At 43.0% G+C, this 22,840-nt stretch overlaps 1 protein-coding gene across 2 annotated transcripts in view; it reads right to left on the bottom strand.

The window, feature by feature from the left end:
* AGAP3 (ArfGAP with GTPase domain, ankyrin repeat and PH domain 3) overlaps nt 1-22,840 on the bottom strand; it is a 1,011,227-nt gene that overhangs the window by 460,641 nt on the left and 527,746 nt on the right. The gene's annotated exons all lie outside the window — the stretch shown is intronic.

The following is a 22,840-nucleotide window of genomic DNA, read 5'->3' as shown; positions in this document are numbered from 1 at the left end:
TTGGGGAAGGGGGAGTCTCTTCCGAAAGGATGAGCTCCACCTTAACCAGGGTGGAACCAGACTGCTGGCGCTAACCTTTCAAAAAGGAGATAGAGCAACTTTTAAACTAGAACAAAGGGGAAAGCCGACAGTCGCTCAGCAGCGCATGGTTCGGAGGGAGGTATCTTCAAAGGATACTAATGATGCATTAGAATTAGGGCATCCCGACAGTGAGGTTCCAATAATAAGAAAAGTATTCCAAGTGCTTGTAACTAAAAATTCACCTGAGCTAAAAAATTCTAACTTATCCCTATCAATTAAAAAGCAGAATGAAAATACAAACAAAAAACAAACTTTGAAATGTTTGTATGCTAATGCCAGAAGTCTAAGAAGTAAGATGGGAGAATTAGAATGCATAGCAGTGAATGATGACATAGACTTAATTGGCATCTCAGAGACATGATAGAAGGAGGACAACCAATGGGACAGTGCTATATCGGGGTACAAATTATATCGCAATGACAGAGGAGCACATGGGAGGCAGTGTGGTGCTTAATGTCCAGGATGGCATAGAGTCCAATACTAGAAGCACAGTCCAGGTGTATTCCACACATTAAAAAAGGTGGAAAGAAGGCAAAACGATTACCGGCATGGTTAAAAGGGGAGGTGAAAGAAGCTATTTTATCCAAAAGATCTTCATTCAAAAATTGGAAGAAGGACCCAACAGAAGAAAATAGGATAATGCATAAGCGTTGGCAACTTAAATGTAAGGCTAAGAGAGAATTTGAAAAGAAGTAGGCCGTAGAGGCAAAAACTCAACAGTAAAAACTTTTAAAAATCTATCCAAAGCAGAAAGCCTGTGATGGAGTCAGTTGGACCGTTAGATGATCGAGGGGTTAAAGGGGCACTTAGAGAAGAGAAGGCCATCGCGGAAATATTAAATGATTTCTTTGCGTCGGTGTTTACTAAAGAGTATGTTGGGGAGGTACCTGTTCCGGAGAAGGTTTTCATGGGTAATGATTAAGATGGACTGAACCAAATCACAGTGAACCTAGAAGATGTGGTAGGCCTGATTGATAAACTAAAGAGTAGTAAATCACCTGGACTGGATGGTATACACTCCACTGTTCTGAAGGAACTCAAAAATGAAATTTCAGACCTATTAGTAAAAATTTGTTACCTATCATTAAAATCATCCATTGTACCTGAAGGTTGGAAGATAGCAAATGTAACCCCAATATTTAAAAAGGGCTCCAGGGGCGATCCGGGGAACTACAGACCGGTTAGCCTGACATCAGTGCCAGGAAAAATAGTAGAAAGTGTTATAAGCATCAAAATCACAGAACATATAGAAAGACATGGTTTAATGGAACAAAGTCAGCATTGCTTTACCCAGGGCAAGTCTTGCCTCACATCTGCTTCACTTTTTTGAAGGAGTTAATAAACATGTGGATAAAGGTGAACCAGTAGATGTAGTGTACTTGGATTTTCAGAAAGTGCTTGATAAAGTTCCTCATGAGAGGCTTCTAGGAAAAGTAAAAAGTCATGGTATAGGTGGCGATTTCCTTTCGTAGATTACAAACTGGCTAAAAGACAGGAAACAGAGAGTAGGATTAAATGGACAGTTTTCTCAGTGGAGGGGAGTGGGCAGTGGAGTGCTTCAGGGATCTGTATTGTGACCCGTACTTTTCAATATATTTATAAATGATCTGGAAAGAAATACGACGAGTGAGATAATCAAATTTGCAGATGATACAAAATTGTTCAGAGTAGTTAAATCACAAGCAGATTGTGATACATTGCAGGAAGACCTTGTGAGACTGGAAAATTGTGCATTGAAATGGCTGATGAAATTTAATATGGATAAGTGCAAGGTGATGCATATAGGGAAAAATAACCCATGCTATAGTTATACACAATGTTAGGTTCCATATTAGGTGCTACCACCCAAGAAAGATCTAGGTGACATAGTGGATAAATCGTCGGTTCAGTGTGCTGTGGCAGTCAAAAAAGCAAACAGAATGTTGGGAATTATTAGAAAGGAAATGGTGAATAAAACAGAAAATGTCATAATGCCTCTGTATCGCTCCATGGTGAGACCTCACCTTGAATACTGTGTACAATTCTGGTCGCCGCATCTCAAAAAAGATATAATTGCGATGGAGAAGATACAGAGAAGAGCAACCAAAATGATAAGGGGAATGGAACAGCTCCCCTATGAGGAAAGACTAAAGAGGTTAGGACTTTTCAGCTTGGAGAAGAGATGGCTGAGGGGGGATATGATAGAGGTGTTTAAAATCATGAGAGGTCTAGAATGGGTAGATGTGAATCTGTTCTTTAGTCTTTCAGATAATAGAAAGACTAGGGGGCACTCCTTGAAGTTAGCATGTGGCAAATTTAAACTAATCAGAGAAAGTTCTTCTTCACTCAACGCACAATTAAACTCTGGAATTTGTTGCCAGAGGATGTGGTTAGTGCAGTTAAAATAGCTGTGTTTAAAAAAGGATTGGATAAGTTCTTGGAGGAGAAGTCCATTACCTGCTATTAATTAAGTTGAATTAGAAAATAGCCACTGCTTTACTAGCAATGGTAACATGAAATAGACTTAGTTTTTGGGTACTTTCCAGGTTCTTATGGCCTGGATTGACCACTGTTGGAAACAGGATGCTGGGCTTGATGGACCCTTGGTCTGACCCAGTATGGCATGTTCTTATGTTCTTATATTAGGAGCATGCTAAGGAGATAAAGTTGGAATGTGGTATTAATGTTATTTTTATTTTTATTTATTTTTTATTTAGTCTTTTTTATATACCGATGTTTGGCTAGATGCCTTCACTCCGGTTTACAATTGTAACAATCAATTACATTTAACAGTAAAACTTAAAATAACCTATTGCAATTAACAGTATAACCTCAAGCATAGAAACTTACACATTACAAATGGAATTAACATAAATAGTATTGAATATCTGTGAATAGTAAAAGAAATCAGGAAAATAAAAGATGTTAAATCAGGCGTCAAGTGGACTGTGTCATAGTCTAGGTAGTGTTGTAGCTTAACTGAGGGGGATATGTATTATCTGTGATGAGGAGACTTAAATCGGAACGGTCTGTGAATGTGTGACTGAATATCCATGTTTTGAACTCTTTTTTAAATTGTTTAATGTTACTTTGTGAGCTCAAGTGATCTGGTAGTGCGTTCCATAATTTTGGTCCTGCGATGGATATTGCTCTGTTCCGTGTGTTGGATAGTTTGGCAATCGGGAGTGGTGGGATTTCTAGTTGTATTTTACTTGTTGATCTAATCGTACGTTGTGGTTTGTGAAGATGTATGACATTGTGAAGTGCAGTGCTGTCTGTTTTGTATATTGTGTTGTGGATGATTGTTAGCATTTTGAACTCAATCCTTTTTTCTACTGGTAGCCAGTAGAAAAATGTATTAATTTTTCTACTGGCTACCAGTATCATGTATTGATAATGTATTAATTAATGTAAGAAATCATGTATTAATGACAAATCATGTATTAATTTATGATTTTTGTTTATTTCTTCTAATGTCTGGTTAACTGTACAGTTTGAATGAAAATCTGCCTTGGGCAGCATTGGTAAGGCAAGATGGATCTAAGAAGTAAAACAAATAATAAAACATTTCTGGTGCAATAAATGATTCCTCCATGGTTAAGGACCTTCATTTTCAGTTATTTTTAAATGTTCTCGAGAATTTATCAGGTTTTATTTTGACAAGAAGAAAAACAAGAGAAAATCAGTGGAAAAATGTGAAATTTTTCTGGGCAAAAATTGGAGTTTATTTGGTGGACAGAAGCAAGGACAATAAATGGAGAAACCTGAACTGGTTGATTGACTATAGCTGGAGACCGCCAGTGTTCTCAACCGGAAAGCGTCGACACGCGGCAGAGAGGATGCCCTAGGTAAGTGAAAACGTGGCTTACCCTTGAATCATTTGAAAGACCATGCATAACGGCAGCCAAGGGTGGGATGCTGAGTCCATCTGTCCACATTTACACGGGTATCTTAACAGGAAAGTGGCTCCTAAAGAAATAGTTTCTTGTCTCATAATTAGAAAGCCCTTTGGTCTCTCTTGGGTAACTATAGAAATATCAGGAAACATTCGCACCTTAGAGCCATGAAATAGGGAATTTAAATATCGAAAGTAACGTGACATTAATTTACTAATGTCCTGTTCAGCTACAAGTGAGACTAGCAAAATAGGACGATCAATAATCTCTATACCCGAAGATTCCAAGAAAGTAGTTCAATTTTGCAAATCTAAAGGAAGCCCTCCAGGATCAGTTGTTATGCGATTCTCAGCCGAACAGTAGGCAAGAAATACACTTTATTAATCTGTGGAATCTCAGATTCTGATATAAGAAGTACCTCACGGAGATACCTCTTAAAGGTAATTACTGGAAGTTCTCCCATAACCCTGGGAAAATTAATCAGTCTAAGATTCAAGCGACGATTCCAGTTTTCCAGCATTTCCAGCCTCTGAGATAAAGCTGCTCTATCCTTAACTGTAGCCACATTAAAATTTTTAATTTGTTGGATCTCAGTTTCAACTTTGGCTATAGAAACCTTCACATTATGGAGTGAATTCTCCTGAGCTTGGATTTTAGAGTTCAGGGAAGCAGTTAATAAATCCATTTTACTATTACAAGTTTTCACTGCTACTGAGAATTTCTGACGATTAAACAATCACATTCTCTCAAAATTTATTCTATTTCCTTTAAAAATTGCTCATTCAGTATTTCAGACTTAATCAAAAGTCTGGGAGTACTGATAGATTGTTATCTTTCTTTCAAACCCCAGATTAAGTCTGTGGTTAAATCTGGTTTTTTTTTAAGCTTCAAATTGTCGCTGGTTTAAAGCATCTATTATTCCTTTCTGACTTTAAAACAGTTGTTCAAGCAGTAATTTTGCCTGTTATTGTCTACTGCAATAGTCTTTATCTTGGTTTTAACATCCTCTCCTTTACAGCCATTACACTTATTATTAAATGCTGCTGCTTGTTTAATTTCTAGCACCAGGAGTAATTAACATATAACTCCAGTATTGGCAAATTTAAAATGGTGTCCAATCGAACAACGAATTGCTTATAAAGTGGGCACGACTATAGCCAAACTGCTAGATCCAAACACTTGTCCTTAGGCTAACGCATTGTTGAACATGCATCAACCACTACATCAGCTGCGATTATCTCAGCGGGGGTTGCTCGACATACCCTCAGTCAGATCGGCTCGCCTGTCTTCTACAAAAGAATCAGCTTTTTCTGTAGCAGCAACTTCTTTGTGGAATTCTTTGTTGATTGATTTAAGATGAAATCTTTGCAGTAAAACTTTTAGATGTGGCCTTAAGGCATTTCTTTTACATCAGGCTATTCAAGTCTAATAATCAGCCAACCATATTTCCATCCAAATGGTGATATTTTTTTGAAGTTATAGTATGTGCCCTGTTGAGAGGATGTACATATGTATATAGTTTTGTTTTAGTTTTGTGTGTGTTTTTATTATTTTATGAATGTTTTCTTGTACATCGTTTTGGCCTTTTTGTGTGAAGTGATTAATACATTTCATTAAATGAAACATTCATTAATGACCTGGAAAAGGAAGGAAAAAAGTGAGGTGATCAGATTTGCAAATGACACAGAATTATTCAAAGTGGTCAAAACACAAGTTAACTGAGGAATTACAGGCCTACCATGTAAGAGTGAGGAACTGGGTATCTAAATGGCAAATAACATTTTATGTAGACTAATGCACAGTCATGCACTTACAGGCCAATTCAAAAAAACCTGCGGGAGAGCCGGTGCTCCGAGGCGAGCGCCCACTCTCTTGACGAGCACCCAGCAACCTCTCCTGGGCACGTGATACAGTATTTAAATTAGGGCCGGCGTCGGTTATCGAACCCGCTGACAGCCACGGGTTCAGAAAATGGACGCCAGCAAAATTGAGCGTCCATTTTCCAACCCGCGGGCCGGCGGACAGAATTTTTTTTTTTTCTTTAAAGACGTTCTGGGGTTTTGGGGGTTTTTTTCTGTACACTTACCCGGTGCAGTCTGAAATTAACGCCTGCCTTTGGCCGCACATTTTACTTTCTGTATTTCGGGTGACTAACCAATAGGCTCATCAACATGCATTTGCATGTGATGAGCGATATTAGTTTCGGGGCTGATAGAAAATAAAATAGAAAATAATATCCAAACTATAAGTACACAACATAGGGATGTGCAATAGTTTATAAACAAATGGTAATCTGAATTGGAAATGACCATTTTTGTTTCATTTCACTAAATCTTAAAAGAAACTGAAAATGGCTGCAACACCCACCTCTCAGCCCCCAAAATTTTCAGTTTTGTTTCATGCAATCTGATTTCAAATACAACTGTCCCTGGAGAATTCTGGGCAGGTTTAGTTGCTACATCTGAAAAAAAAATATTGAAGAACTCGAAAAAGGTGCAAAGAAGGCCAACAAAAATTATGAAGGCAACAGAATGGCTCCAATAGGAAGAAAGATCTGAGAGAGTAGGACTGTTCTATTTGGAGGAGACATGATAGAGGTATACAAAATCATGAGTGGTGTGACCCAAAATGACATGGAATAGTCATTAATTTTATTATATAGTACTAGGAACAAGGGACATTTCATAAAGCTAGTTAGTAATAGATTTAAAATAAATTCTAGAACGTATTTTTTCAGTAAATGTGGTCAAGCCTTGTAAATTAGCAGAGTTCTAAAAAGGTTTGGGTATGTTTCTAATGGCTCAATCGCAAGAAAGTTATAGCTGAACTAGAAAAGATATATAGAGAAAGGCAATAAAAATAACAGGGATGGAACAGCTCCCTTATGAAGAAATGTTAAACAAGTTAGGGCTCTTAAGTGTGAAAAAGAGGTGACTGAGAAGAGATATTATAAAGGTTTATAAAATCATGAGTTGGGTGGAACAGGTAAACAGGGAACAGTTACTTACCCTTTCAAATAGTATTAAGTCAAAGGGGCACTCCATAAAACTAACAGATAGCAGATTTAAAACAAATTGGAGAAAGTATTTTTCCATTCAACACACAGTTAAGCTATGGAATTTGTTGCCAGAGGATGTGGTCAAGGCACCTAGCATAGCTCGGTTTAAAGGGGGTTTGGACAAGATCCTGGAGGAAAAGTCCACACAATTATTAGCCAGGTGAACTCACGGGAAACCCACCTGGGAGTAAGCAACAAAGAATTGGATCTGCCAGGTACTTTCTAATTACCAGGATTGGCTACTGTCGGGGGCAGGATGCTGGACTCGGATCTTTGGTATGACCTAAGAAGGCATATCTTCTGTTTCTAGAGTACATTTTAATTAACTATTTATTTATTTTTATTTATCGAGTTTTATATACCGTCATTCGGTTTTGCCATCACAATGGTTTACAAGTTTCGACTGATGTAAAACATTATAAAGAGGTAGTAAAAATGTTCATAACCAAAGTCAGGTAAAAGTATAAGTTCAAGGGAGAAAATATTTGGGGAGAGAAAGGGAAAATAACAGTTAACATTTCAGGGGAACAGTTAAGTTAAAGTATAACAAAGCTAAGTGTTCGAGGTGATATGTTGTTTGAGGGATATGTTTGTGTCTAGTTCCAGATAGAGGGTCTGTTGCGTGAGGGTTGTAAAGTTGTCAATGGGTGTGTCTTGGTAGGCTTTGGTGAAAAGCCATGATTTCAAATCTTTCTTGAATGTTTTTAAGATGAGCTGTAGTCTTAGTTTGGTCAGAAGTGTATTCCATATTTTGGGGCCAGCGAGGGAGAATGCTCTTTCTCGGATTGTTGTGAGTTGTGCTGTTTGGAAGGAAGGAATTGTCAAGAGGCCTTTACTGTTTGATCAGAGGTTTCATTGAGGAGTATGGAGACTGATGTTTATGCCTGACCAGTCGGATTGTTCCTTATGTAATATTCTGTGTATGATGGTCAGTGACTTGAATTCTATTCAGAATTTTATTGGGAGCCAGTGTAGAGATATAAGGATAGGGGTTATATGTTCATGTTTTTTTGTGCCTGTTAGGATTCTGGCAGCTGTGTTTTGTAGGATTTGGAGTGGTCTGATGTTGGAGTACGGTAGTCCAAGTAGTAGGGAGTTGCAGTAGTCGATGTTGGAGAAGATGAATAGTTGAAGTACAGTTCTGAAATCCTCTGGGGTTAGGAATGGTTTTATACACCTTAGTGTCAATAAGGTGTATAAAAGTGTATAAGGTGCTCAGATAGCAAATGTTGCTTACCTGATGTAACAGGTGTTCTCACAGGACAGCAGGATGTTAGTCCTCACAAATGGGTGACATCGAGGATGGAGCCCAACCACGGAAAACTTCTGTCAAAGTTTCAGGAACTTTGACTGGCCCCTACTGGGCATGCCCAGCAAGGCACTAACCCTGCAGCCAGCAGGGGTTTCCCTTCAGTCTTGTTTCAAAGCTATAGGCAGTGCCGAAAAATAAAATAAAAACGAACACAACACCGCGGGGTGGCGGGCGGGTTTCGTGAGGACTAACATCCTGCTGTCCTGTGAGAACACCTGTTACATCAGGTAAGCAACATTTGCTTTCTCACAGGACAAGCAGGATGGTTGTCCTCACAAATGGGTGAGTACCGAGCTGAGGATGTCCGAAACTGCACCAAATGTACCCAACGGCGTGCAACAGGCACAACAACTGGGGTGAAATTTGGTAGAGGGCATCCACACCCTACCGGGAGGTGGAAGGGTGTTGGTACATCATGCTGGAAAAAGGTTACGCAAGACAGACTGGCCGAAGATGGAATCCTGTCTTCCAGCTTTGTCCAAGCAATAATGGGCTGCAAATGTATGGAGGGAACTCCAGGTGGCAGCCTTGCAGATGTCAGGAAGCGGCACCGATCGAAGGTGTGCTACTGAAGTCGCCATGGCCCTCACAGAGTGTGCTTTGACACGGTCTTGGAAAGGAATGCCAGCTTGCTGATAGCAAAATGAGATGCAGTCCGCCAACCAGGAGGAAAGAGCCTGCTTACCCACAGGTTGCCCTAACTTGTTAGGATGGAAAGAGACAAATAATTGAGTACTCTTCCTGTGGGCAACTGTACGGTCTAGATAGAAAGCTAGAGCACGTTTACAGTCAAGGGTATGCAGAGTCTGTTCCCCGGAGTTGGAGTGGGGCCTGGGGAAAAAGATAGGTAGTATGATGGATTGATTAATGTGAAACTCCGAAACTACCTTAGGTAAGAATTTAGGGTGAGTGCGGAGTACCGCCCGGTCCTGCAGGAGTTTAGTGTAAGGTGGATAGGTAACTAGGGCACTCTGTATTGGTAGTGATTTCGGCCTACTAAAAAACTGAGGTATTTGCGATGATACTGAGTTATCGCAATGTGAGTGTAGGCGTCTTTTAGGTCTAGAGAGCAGAGCCAGTCCCCTCTTTGCAGCAGAGGGAGAAGCGAGCCCAAGGTTACCATCTTGAACTTCTCTCTGTAAAGGTACTTGTTGAGGGCCCGTAGGTCCAGGATTGGCCGAAGTCCTCCTGACTTTTTTGGGATCAGAAAGTACCTGGAGTAGAACCCTAGTCCTTGTTGTGAGAGAGGAACGGGTTCTATAGCGTTTGACTGGAGGAGAAGGGATACTTCCTGCTCTAGAAGAACAGAGTGATCGGTGAGTCTCCACGCCTGCCGGGGTGGGGAGTCCGAAGGGAAAGACAGGAAGTTGAGGTGGTAACCCTGTGCAATTATCGCTATCACCCATTGATCTCTGGTAATATGGTGCCATTTTTGTAGAAAATGACCTAACCGACCTCCTACTGGTATGGTTGGAAGAGGGATGTGGCTTCTGCTCTCTAATTGAAAGTCAAAAACCCGATGCAGGGCCAGGTTGTGGAGCTGCTGCGGGCTTTTGTTTTCGAGACTGGCGAGGCTGAGCTCCTCATTAAACACTTATCTCTCCTCAGACGTCAGGGATCTAGGAGCATGGCTTGACAATCAACTTAACTTAAAAAAAATTTATAAATACCACCACCAAGGACTGTTTCTATAAACTACAAGTCCTCAAAAAGTTAAAACCACTCCTTCACTTCAATGACTTTCGCCTCGTCCTACAATCCATTATTTTTTCAAAACCCGACTACTGCAACGCAATTCTACTTGGCCTCCCCGCCAACAGTATCAAGCCTCTACAGATGGTACAAAACGCCGCTGCCAGAATCCTAACAAACACCAATAAAAGAGAACATATTTCCCCCATTCTGAGCAACCTCCACTGGCTACCCATCAGACAGAGAATCCTTTTTAAAACCCTCACCATTATTCATAAATCAATACACAACATCGCACCTATATCACTCCAAACTCAACTTCGTCCACACCTATCCTCCAGACCCATCAGAAGCGCTTACAGAGGCACAGTGTTCGCCCCTCCAGCAACATCATTACTAAGAAAAAGAGCACTCTCAACTGCAGGACCACACCATTGGAACGCTCTCCCCCCAGACCTACGCCTCGAACCCAGTCTACCAGAGTTAAAAAAAAAGTTAAAAACCTGGCTCTTCAGGCAAGCGTTCCAATCTCCAGAATGAAACTAAGCGCCTTATCCTGATTGAACTTGGGAATATTTTGTATTACAGTTAATAATATGCAATTTTATGCAAAATTAAATTTCAATTTAATTTTACGTTTAATTCAAGTTTAACATGCTAATTGGCTTAATTTTAATTTAATTTATGAAAATATTTAAGGATTTATTGTTATTGTTCAATGTTCTTTGTAAAAAATGTTCATGTTATGAATGTATTATATGTTATTGTTCAATGTTCTTTGTAAAAAAAACCCCGGTCTGACCTCCCAGACCAGGGCAATCTTTTTGTTTCATGTAAACCGGACTGATTTGTATTGTATACAGGAATTCCGGTATATAAAAATTAAAAATAAATAAATAAATAAATGGTAAGGCCTCGCAGGCTTAGACTTGGCTAGTGGGGGATAATACTTCCGTGGACGGAAGAATGACTTTTTGGAGTCCTTCTTAAATGGTTGTTTAGAAGGCAAGTCAGAAGGAATAGATGAGAGCTGTTTAAGTGTCTCATGATGATCTTTTAGTTCAGCAACTATTTGCTGAATTTGCTCACCAAATAAATTATCCCCTAGACAGGGCAAATCAGAGACCCTGTCCTGAACTTCCGGGCGAAGGTCAGAAGACTTAAGCCAAGCCCAGCGTCTGGCAGAGATGGCAGTAGCAGAAAGTCTAGTGGAAGTATCAAAGATGTCATAAGCAGTTCTTATTTCATGCTTCCCAGCTTCAAACCCTTTATTTAGTAGGGATTGAAGCTGAGGCTGGAACTGCTCTGGCAAGGCATCTGAGTACTCCTGCATTTGTTTCAAGATGACCCTATTGTATTGGGTCATATATACTTGATAAGAAGCTATTCCTGAAATTAGCATAGCTCCTTGGTATACTTTCCTACCTATACTATCTAGGAATTTATTTTCCTTAGTAGGAGGTATGGAAGAATGTGGCTTTATTCGTTTAGCTTTCTTTTGAGCTGATTCTACCACAACAGAGTGATGGTCTAATTGTGGTTTCTGAAAGCCAGGTGCTGACTGTACGAGATAGGTAGAGTCAGCTTTTTTATTTACTGGAGCAACAGATCCAGGGGATTCCCAATTCTTTTTAGAAGGTCCAGAAAAACCTGATGAATTGGAATAGAGGTGATGACTTTGGGGGCATCCAAGAATTGGAGCAACTCCATCATCTGGTGCCTGTCATCTTGTTCAGATTGAAGCTGAAAAGGGACCAACTCCGACATTTCCTTCACAAAATTTATGAAAGAGAGGTCCTCAGGAGGGGAACGCTTTCTACTCTCCACAGGAGAGGGTGGTGAAGGCAAATCATCGGTGTCAGTAGAGGTATCATCACCTCAGGTGTCATAAGGATCAGGATGCTGACCTATAGGACCATGAGGGGGCTGTGTACCTGAAGGCCCCGGTTGAGGCTCCGAGAAATTCGAAGGAATTACCGGGGGCATCGAGAATGTTCTCAATGGAATCGGTGCCGGCATCGGTACCGGTGTCGGCACTGAAGGAATCGGGGTCGGCATGAAATTTTCGGTGGAGCTGATGTGCGTATCGCCCCCGAGGAGAGTATCGGTGGCGAGGGACGACAAGGCACTGATGGAACTACCCCCGAAGGGGGAATCCAGAACGGTGTTTCTCCACCTGATGAGATCGGTGACCCTGGCATTATCGGTGGAAGGGCCCTTGTAAGCACTTCCATCCGAGCAAGCAGCGGTGCCCGTGCTGCTGGAATCGGGTCGGTGGCTGGTTCCACTCTCGGTGCCGGGGTCGGTGCCGGAGGACTCTGGAACCGGAGCATCGCCTTGTCGATGGCCTCCTGGACCAGCCGGTCCAGTTCTGCCCGGAGACCTGGGGTGACAAGACCCGGCTCTACGGGAGAGGGAGGCGGAGGCTGAGCTGGAGGGACCACCGTCACCGGTGGAATCGCGGCTCCCAAACCCCGGAGGGGTGAGGGTTGCCTCGGTGTCTGCGAGACAGGAGTGGACGGTGCCACTTCTGGTCGAGACTTCTTCGAAGGCGGCTCGGACAGTACCGAGGTCGATGACTTTGATTCCTCGACGGTCCGAGACTTATGACGTCGATGGTGATGTTTCTCTTTCCAATCCCCTCGATCTTCGGGGGAAGGGACAGGAGTCGATGGCCGTGAAAACGTCGATGGCGGACGGTCACCGGGAGGCTGTCGATGACGATGAGACTTCGACGGTGCCGGTTCCGATGACGTCGATGCAATCGATGGTGTCGGAGTGTGAGCATGGAAAAGGAGTCCCATCTTCTCTATTCTGGCCTTGCAACCTTTTGGTGTCATTAGGGCACATTTGGTGCAAGTTAAGACATCATGCTCACTCCCTAAATACAAAACACAGACTCTATGTGGGTCTGTGATGGACATAGTACGCGTACAGTCCGGGCACCGACGGAACCCCGACGCCATGGCCATAGGCCAAAAATTTAGCCGCGGGATGGTCAACTGCCAACAGGCCTCGAGGGTCAAACTCGACGGTAGTCGACAAAAACAGCGGCAAAAACTTATGGAAGTACCGTGGAGGAAAAATTGAAGAAGGGAGACCCCTGAGGGGCAATTTTTTCTTCAAGAAAGTAGTTGAAGAGATTCCTGTCGGGAATGTGGTAAGAGCTCCTTAACCGCGTGGCAACTGCTACGCGGAAAAAAGAAGACTGAAGGGAGACCCCTGCTGGCTGCAGGGTTAGTGCCATGCTGGGCATGCCCAGTAGGGGCCAGTCAAAGTTCCTGAAACTTTGACAGAAGTTTTCCGTGGTTGGGCTCCATCCTCGATGTCACCCATTTGTGAGGACTAACATCCTGCTTGTCCTGTGAGAACCCCCAGATACACACTAGTCGGTCCTCATTCTCTGCCTGAACGATGGACTCTGGTACTTCAAAGCACACGATTTAACCTGTTTTTTCTCTATTGTATTATATTTATATGACTACCGCCGGCTTTAACCTCTCTTTCCAGCTGATTAAGCCTCCAAGTTCTTACCCCTTGTTTGAATGTAACTTTGCCTCTTCCACATCATTTGCTTATTTATTCTAGTTGTCACTCCAGTTTTTACCCTGTTCAATGTAAACCGATCTGATATGGTTTTTATCATGAAGGTCGGTATAGAAAAGTGTTAAATAAATAAATAAATAAATAAAATTTGTGATATCCCTCCATCATTTTATTTGTTATGTGATTTTTGAAAGATAATTCACTGTCAATGATGACTCCCAGGTTGCGTGTATGTGTGACTGGGGAGATTTGGCGCCATTTGATTCTCGAGTTTGAGGGGTGGTGGAGGTGAGGGGCTGGGTTTCCATTCCATGATTATTTCTATTCTTTCGGTGTTTATTATGAGTTTCATGTGAGTTAGCATTTTTTTGATTGTAGTTAGGTATGTGGCTGCTTTCTTGTAGGTTTCTTCCAATGTATTTTGGATTGGTATTAGTATTTGTATGTCGTCCGCATATTGGAAGTGAATCAAGCCAAGTTCATTTAGAAGATGACATAATGGGAGTAAGTAGATGCTGAAGAGAATCGCGGATAGGGTGGAGCCTTGGGGAACTCCAGTGTTTAGATTTATTTTTTTGGAGAGGGTATTGTTATTACTTGGTAGCTTCGGTTTGATAGATACGATGAGAACCATTGCAGGGTTATGTCTGTTAGTCCTATTTCTGTCAGACGGTCCAGAATTGTGTGGTTTACTGTGTCATATGCTGTTGATAGGTCTATGAGGATGAGTAGGTAGCTTTGCCCATTGTCGAAGCCTCTGAGCACGGTGTCGTTCAGTGAGATTAGTAGTGTTTCTGTGCTGATGTTTTTCCTAAAGCCAAAATGCGTAGGGTATAAGATGTTGTTCTTTTCTATGTGTTTGGTGAGTTATGAGTGGACAACCTTTTCTAAGATCTTGGCTATGAGTGGTAGGTTCGAAATAGGTCGGTAGGTTAGAGGGTTGTCGGGGTCTAAGTAGATCTTTTTTAAGATTGCTTTAATTACTGCTGATTTGAGACAATTGGGGTAGTTTCCATCTGCAAGAGATAAGTTTATGATTTCGGTGAATGCTTTGGTTAGGGTGGTTTCTATTGTTTTGAGGGTAGGTATAGGAATGCTGTCGAGAGGGTGGATGGATGGGTTCATTTTTTTTGATTGTCTGGATTTCCAGAGAGGAGGCTGGGTCAAAGTTTGGCCAGTTTGGTATTTCTTTTGTTTTCATCTTGATGTTTTGGCTGTTTTTGTTGAGATTGTTATTGATTAAATTTGTTACTTTTTTATTAAAGTATTCAGCAAACTCATTGCATCCATTTTGGTAAAGGTTTTTTCTGGTTGTTTGGGGTTTTTGTAAGATTTTGTACTATGGAGAATATCATTCTGGGGTTGTGTTGGAACTTATTAATTTTGTTTGAGAAGAATTCATTTTTGGCATTACTGATGAGATTTTTGTAGTGGGACAGGTAAGTTCGATAGGTGGTTAGCAGTGACGAAGATTTCTTCTTATGCCATGCTTTTTCTTTTTTTTGGAGTTGCTGCTTGGCAGATCTAATGTTGTCGTCGTACCACGGATTCTGATGTTCTGGGGGTTTTTTTATTGTCTTTGTGATGGTGGGGTTTATGTTGTCGGCGACAGTTTTGGTGATGTTGAGCCATGACATTGTGGCGTTTTCTGAGTTGGATAGATCTATATTTGTTAGTTCCATTTGTAGTTTTTCTTGGAGGGTTTCTATGTTGAAAGGAGGGCAGTACGTCATCTTCATGGGGGTGTTTTGTGTTGTTGTGAGGTTTGAGTTGTAAGTCAAGTTGGATCGAATCAGGTAATGTTCTGACCAGGGGATTTTGGTTATGTTTGTGTAATAGGTTATCTATGTTTTGATGTTAATGAAAATGAAGTCTATGGTCTGTGCTCTTTTACTGTAACTTTCCTTCCATAGTAGTTTGATGTTATGCTTACATTATCTTTACTTTCTATTACTACAAGTTTGCAATATCTGTTCATGCAGAGAAGTAGTTATTTATTTATATTCTGCTTTTCAGGCACTTTAAAGTGGATTACATCAGGAACTGCAGATATTTCCTTATTCCAGACAATCTGATAAAAATTGCACATGATGGGTTATTGATCTCCTTTCAACTCAACCTTCTATCAACTGGTATGTTACTATATAGTCAAGTAACATTGATCCCCATTCAGACCCTAGTATTTAGCAATTCAGTACAGGCACTACTTTTACATTAATAACTAAGTAAACTTGTAAATTAAATTTCAAAAAAATGTTATGACTAAACAGTTTAGAATCAAAAAGTTTCTTATGCAGAAACAAACTTCCATTTTCTAAAGAAATTCTCAAATAGGATTCACACTGATTTAAACACTGAACAAGCAAATCAATCATGACTATTTCAAAGTGGTGCAAAAATATATTTTTTCCATGAAAGTAGTAGAGGATGATATTAATGCACCTAAATACTTAACAGACCGATACAGTAAAATCAATGGGAGAGCCGGCACTCCGAGGCGACCGCCCACTCTCCCAACGCACGCCCAGGCCACTCTTCTGGGCGCGCAATCCAATATTTAAATGAGGGTCCGCGGTAAAAAGAGGCGCTAGGGACACTGGCGCATCCCTAGCGCCTCCTTTTTGACAGGAGTGGCGGCTGTCAGTGGGTTTGACAGCTGACGCTCAATTTTGCCGGCGTCGGTTCTCAAACCTGCTGACAGCCACGGATTCGGAAAACGGATGCCTGCATAATTGAGCGTCCATCTTCAGACCCGCAGGCCAATTTTAAATTTCTTTTTTTCATTTTGGGGCCTCTGACTTAATATCATTATGATATTAAAAAACCCTCTCGATTCAGTGAGAGAGAGGTGGTGGGAAAGTGGGCAGAGTATATTCTGAGTAAGGTGAGATGCAACGTCTACCTTAAGAAGGATATGAAGTTGAAAACGTAAAACCACTCGGTCATGGAGGAACACAGGGTCGGGTGAGTATGTAACAAGGTGTGTAACTCACTGACCCTGTTGGTAGAAGTGATGTCTATGAGGGAAAGAGTTCCCCATGGCAGACTGTTAAGTGAGAGGAATGGAAAGGCTCGAATGGAGAATGTATGAGTCCTGTGAGCACGAATTACATGTCTCATTCCGTGACTAGTGAAAACAGAGGTGTCTTGATCAGTGGATAATCCATGGTAAGCTGATTCAGAAGGGGTTGACCGTTAAACGGGTATCCCCACTCCCAAGTGGTACGCCAATTGGAACCGAGGTGTACCCATGTGAAGGATGTCTGGGGAGCAGAATCCGAGGGATTAAGAAAAAAGGAAAGAGTGGTGCAGAAAAAAGAAAAAGGGTAAAACCCTTTTGTAAGCGTCATGTGGTAAATCATGCCATTGTGAATGGTAGGTTTTGGGTGTGGAAGGGCTTTTGTGATGCTACCAGTACCTGAGAACATCAGTGAGTCTATGATATGAGACTGACTTGTGAGAAGGCGAATTGGTTACTGATGATATAGACCGAGAAGTATGGGAAGCATACTGGTCTCGGCGAAGACGTGGGTCTGAGGAACAGTGAACCCCGTCCCGTTTCAGGATTAGAAGAGTGCTGGCTATGAGAGGCAGCGGAAGAGACACACATAATAGGGCCTTGATGGAACAAGGGCGCCTATGGAACACATTGGAAACAAGTATAGGGAGGAGAATCCGTGCACCGTATGGTTCGATGCGGACGCAGAGGACAAGTTAGGTTGACCTCGGCACTAGAAGATTTCTCTCGCTACACATGTAGTCCGAGACCATTCAAGAGGATGGAAACCTATATGAAGGTGGTCTGTTAGTGCATTCAGTAAGTCTGTCAGATAAGTGGCCAGAGGATGCAAGGAGTGAGCAAGGGCCAAGGGTAGAGCTGCGGAGCTTCCTGGTAGAGCAGCTAAGAGGTTATGCGTGCTTCTGTGTTGGAAAAGCCCATTGTCCCTATGCTGTCTGTCTGTATGCACAAAGATTTGTTGCAGAAGCAGTACTGGAAGGCATAAGGGCATAACTCATGGCTACAAGCTCCAGGAAGTTCATGAGAAACTGTGCCTGGAGCGGAATAGACACATATTGGGTTGAGAAGATGTTAGGTCAAACTTTACAACCCTGAGTAAATGCGAGCATTAGCAGGAGCAGAGTAGGTTTTGGTTCTAGATCTGCAATATGGATGAGGGACGAAAGCGGTTGAACAGCTTAGACCCACTAATAATAAAATTTCACTGAACCTAACTCATAGCAATTTTGGATCTATGAGGAAAGTGCATAGTGAAAAAACCCCATGGCCAGACAATGAAAGAATTGAGGGGCTGAAGTTATGGAATATGCGCGCAGGGACAATTAGAGATTTGTTAGAATGTCTGCGCAGTTGCTGGACAGGAAGGTCATTGTGACTGTGGTGTCCAGAAGCGTTCTAGAAGGGATTTATGTCAGTGACAGCAATCCCAGGTAGTAGATTTATAGCGAGTCATGAAGAGTTAGAGCTCTTTGCTTGGATTGACTGTGGTTATGCAGTTGTCCATGCAAGGAAAAGCGTGAATGATGATGTACTCCGTAGAGAAACAGCAGACACCGTTCGTGATTTAATGAAATACCCCAGTTGCCGGAGCTGGTGCAACCGGCAGAGCTTGGGATTATAATATTGTTGACTCACCATGAAGCACATAGAAAGATTAGAGGCAATCTACTTACTGCGATATGGAAGCATGGTGACGAGAGATACCATTTTACCTGTGCCTTCTAAAGAAAGTTGGTATTTCTGAGGTCCAGGATGGGCGGAGAGTAACTACTTTCTGTTGAAAGAAAGAATAGTGAAATTAAAACTCCCGAACACCCCCCCCCACCCCCTGCGCTTTGTAGCATCCAGGGGAGTGTACCGTGAATCTTGGTACAGAGTGGGGTGGCCGCTCTGACATCCGGCAAGTTGAGAGACCCGGTGTCCAACTGGCGGGGATGATGTAACCTGGATATCATGTAACCTCCCAAGGGAGCGTGAGCGGTAGTCTTACCCGCATTTCTGTGTGCTGTTCAAGAAAACGTCGAGACCTGACACCAGGTTTCGAGGTGGACTTGCACTTGAGGCAGTATTTGCTGGATCTTGTGTTTAGCAGATCAGCGAATCCTTCCGAACTTCGGTTCTGAATTAGGACCAGAAGCCAGAGTATTAATCAGTACAGGGTCCCGTTGCTGACAACGGGAGGATGTCCTGATGCAATCCCAAATGAATGGTAGAGAGTTTCTCTTGGTATGGTGTCTCACATAGCTGGCAAGAGCGATATGTGACACTAATACAGTTCTTGGATGACAGGCGACCTAGAACCTTTCGAACTGTGAGGCCCGAATTAGAGAACAGATCTCAATGGGAATGCTGCTGAAGCGGGATTAGACTACTTACCATCCGACGTGGATCACCTAAAGACGAGCCGGTGAAGATTGATGGCTCCGGGGATTTCAGGAGTCATCGAGGGGTAGCCTGTCGGACGTAACGTCCGTCTCAATTCTGAAACCTGGTATGGTAGCACAGGTATAGAGACGGGCTGAGCGTGGCTGGAGCTACCACAGAAATTTGTGGAGGGCCACAATCCCGCACCGATGTTGGTGGGGCACGCCTCGGGTACAGGGGAGCCAATTAATGACTCGTGAACCCGGCCCTCGTTGCAGCGGCTCGATGTGTCGTGACGCCAGTCCAGAATTCTTCAGAACTTGTTCCGGTGTTTCTGGAGCACCAAGGACTGCCAGCACTGTGCGGAACAGTGGCGATGGCAGTGGTGATGTTGCTCGGCCCGGGCATTCTCCAGCACTGAGAAGGATAGCACCGATGTGCTGGATGGCGTCAGTGGCAGACAGTCACCGTGCTGGTGACAATGAGTGCCACGGTGCTTGGCCCGGTCTTTCCCCAGCGCCAAGGTGGATGCCCTCGCTGTCTTGGATGGCAAATGTTGATGGACTGTCAGCATGCCTGTACTGCTCCTGGCACTATGTAGTGTCATAGGCTAATACGGGGCTTTAATAAGAACCCAAAGCATGGAGCACTGTGTTTAGGCGAGAGCATTACGTGGAGGTGCTATGTCGGTATCGATGGTGTCGATGGCGGCCGAAGCGGCCTCGAGGGCATCGGCAAAATGTATATATGAAAAACGTCGATGACCCGGGCAGAGCAAGGATAAGAGTGACGAAAGCACTGATGGCATTGGCGTAGGTATCCATGGAAACGATGTGGCATTGAGAATCGAAAAACATCGTTGGCATTGGAAAAAATGATGTCTGCATCGACGGAATCAATGACCGCATCTATATGAACGTCGAAGACATTGATGGAAACGATGTGGGCGTCGATGGCATCGATGTTTGGAGGCGGGCACCGACAGCATCCGTGGTATGGCCGCGGGCGCCGATGGCACCGACATGGGCACCGATGCCAATGGCATGGGCATCGATGGAATCGACCTTGGCATTGATGCCATCGATGATGGCACCGATGGAACAGACGATGACACCAATGGAATCAATGATGGCATCGATGGAAATGACCCTGGCATCGATGGGAGTGTCCTGGGTGATGGCATTGACCCGGGTAACGATGGCACCGACGGCACAAGGGTGTGCATCGATGGCATCCATCCGAGCAATGATGGCATTGATGAAACCCAGGGAAAAATCAGTGCCATGGATGAAAACATGGATGGCACTGATAGAATCGATGCAGGGAACGATGGCATCGTCTTCCCATGCACTATACTGGTGTTCTAAATGGGATCCAGATGGAAGAAGAGTGTCCTATGTAATATGATGTTTTGGCATCGAAGAAATTCTTGATGCCTTTAAAGGAGGAACCTTTAGCATCGATAGAGGTATTCCAGGCATCGATGGCGACTCGGATGGCATCGACAGCATCGATGGGAATCGACGTCCGGTGTCCCCTGATGGACCGGGAAGAGGCATCGAAGTCATCGATGGAAGTCTCGGTCATTGAGGTTTTTGCAATCCCGATGGACTGGGTAAAGGGTCCAAATATTTGTCATCGTCTTCCGATGAGCCTGGAATGGGTATTGCCAGAGGAGTCATCAGAGGTTTCCTCGTTGCTATTGGCGCAGGTTGCGTAGGGAAGGCACCGATCAAGGTATCGAGCCTGTTTATCAGTGGCGCAAATACCGATGGCTCCGGTGAAAATGCCGGCATGAGTATCGGTATCGGTGAAGGTTGTAAATTCCGGACTGCCTCGATGATTGCCTGTTTATCATGGTATTCACTTCTTCCATGGAGACTGGGACTGGGTCCACTGTCACAGGAGAAGGTATGATGGGTGCTGTTGGCTCATCCACATAGATATGTGGTGGCTCAGTCTCCAACACCGATCCCGGTGGGGAGCACCTCAGTGCCTCAGGTACAGAGGGGCACAGAGACTCGTTTACCTTGGCCCGCTTCGCTATCGGCTCGAAGGCCATCGATGCCGATGCGGTATCTGTTCCTCCACTTTGTATGGATTCAGTCCGATGACAGTAATGTCTTTTTTCTCGATGCTCTTTATCTGTCATTGAAGAAGAAGCCCCCAAAGTCCCAGATGGAGTCGGAGATGGACAGTCACCTGTTTTCTTCTTTTCTTGATGAGGTTTATCGATGGAAGAAGGTATTATCCTCGATGATGACTGCGTAGATGTTGATGGAGTAACTTTTTTGAAGAGGCTCTCCATCTCATTTAGCTGGGCACGCCTGCCCTTTGGAGTCATCTAAGCACAGGTGAAACCCGCACGGATATCGTGACTGGGACCAAGGCAAAAGTACGCATATTTCATGCGGGTCCGTTATCGACATCGTTCGGGGGCAGTTTGGACACTTTTAAAAACCCGTGGTCATGATTAATTTTGAAGGCCGGGAAACTGTCTGTGGCCTGCGGGGACCGATGTGAGGTGCCAGGAACTGACTAAAAGAATACCCTGGAACGGTACTCACCGAACGTTCGAAGGGAGACCCTTGTAGGGAATTTTTTTGAGAGAAAAACTGTGATTTTCCATGAGGAAATATTTGTGAGAAAAACTCACAGAGCTCCTTAAACACGAGGTTAACAGCAACGCGGAAAAAAAAGAGACTGAAAGGAGCCCCCTGTGGCTGCAGGGATCATGGTATGCTGGGCATGCTCAGTGGGCTCAGTGTGCCAGTCAAAAGTTTCTAGAAACTTTGATAGAAAGTTTTCCGTGATAGGGCTCATCCAGTAACATCACCCATATGCGAGGACTACCATCCTGCTTGTCCTGGGATAATCATCACTCTTGAAAATATTTTCTGAATAGGTATCTCCCCAACATCCTCAGTAAACACTGAAGCAAAGAATTCATTCAGTATTTCCGCAATCGCCTTATGTTCCCTAATTTCCCCTTCAACCCCTCGATCATGTAACGATCCAATTAATTCCCTTGCAGGCTTCCTACTTCGTATATATTTTAAAACATTTTTATTAGGAATTTTTGCCCCTACAACCAACTTCTTTTCAAATTCTCTCAAACTGATTTATCAATGTTTTACATTTAAATTGCCAATGCTTATGCTTTTTTCCTATTTTCTTTCAATTTTTGAAGGAAGTTCTTTTGGCTAAAACAGCCTCTTTCACCTTTCCTTTTAACCATGCCAGCAGTTATTTAGCCCTCCTTCCACCTTATGTGGAAGATGTGTGGAATACATCTGTCTGCACTTCTAAAATAGCATTTTTAATGTCTATGCCTGCTGTACACTCTGTAGCTGCACCTTTCAGTTTTTTTCCCAACTATTTTCCTCATTTTATCAGTCACCCTTTTGAAAGTTTAATGCTAGAGCTGTAGATTTACTTAGTAAAAACATAAGATAATAAGATTTCCCAGACAAAAGTTCCACCAAGCCCAGTATTCTGTTTCCAATAGTGGTCAATACAGGTCACAAGTACCTGGAAGGACTCCAAGGGCTAGATTCATTCCAAGCTGCTCATCCCAGGGATAAACAGTGGAATTCTGCAACTCCACCTTTATAATGGTTTATGGACTTTCTCCAGGAACGTGTCCAAATCATTTTTAAAAGCAGCTACACTAATAGCTTTGACTACATCATCTGGCAACGAATTCCAGAGCTTAATTATGCACTGAGTAAAATAATAATTTCTCTTATTAGTTGTTTTTTTTTTTTTTGTAACCTTTATTTATAACGTTTTAACAGTACAACCACGAGCATGTACAATATGCAGATGATCATGCGGTCACATTCCCCATCCATCCCTCCCAACCCCAACCTAAACCCCCCCCCCCCCCCCCC

This window comes from Rhinatrema bivittatum, chromosome 2 (assembly GCF_901001135.1).
Source record: "Rhinatrema bivittatum chromosome 2, aRhiBiv1.1, whole genome shotgun sequence".
Lineage (NCBI taxonomy): Eukaryota > Metazoa > Chordata > Amphibia > Gymnophiona > Rhinatrematidae > Rhinatrema > Rhinatrema bivittatum.
The sequence above is the reverse complement of the archived record's forward strand: the minus strand, read 5'-3'. Positions and strand labels throughout refer to the sequence as shown.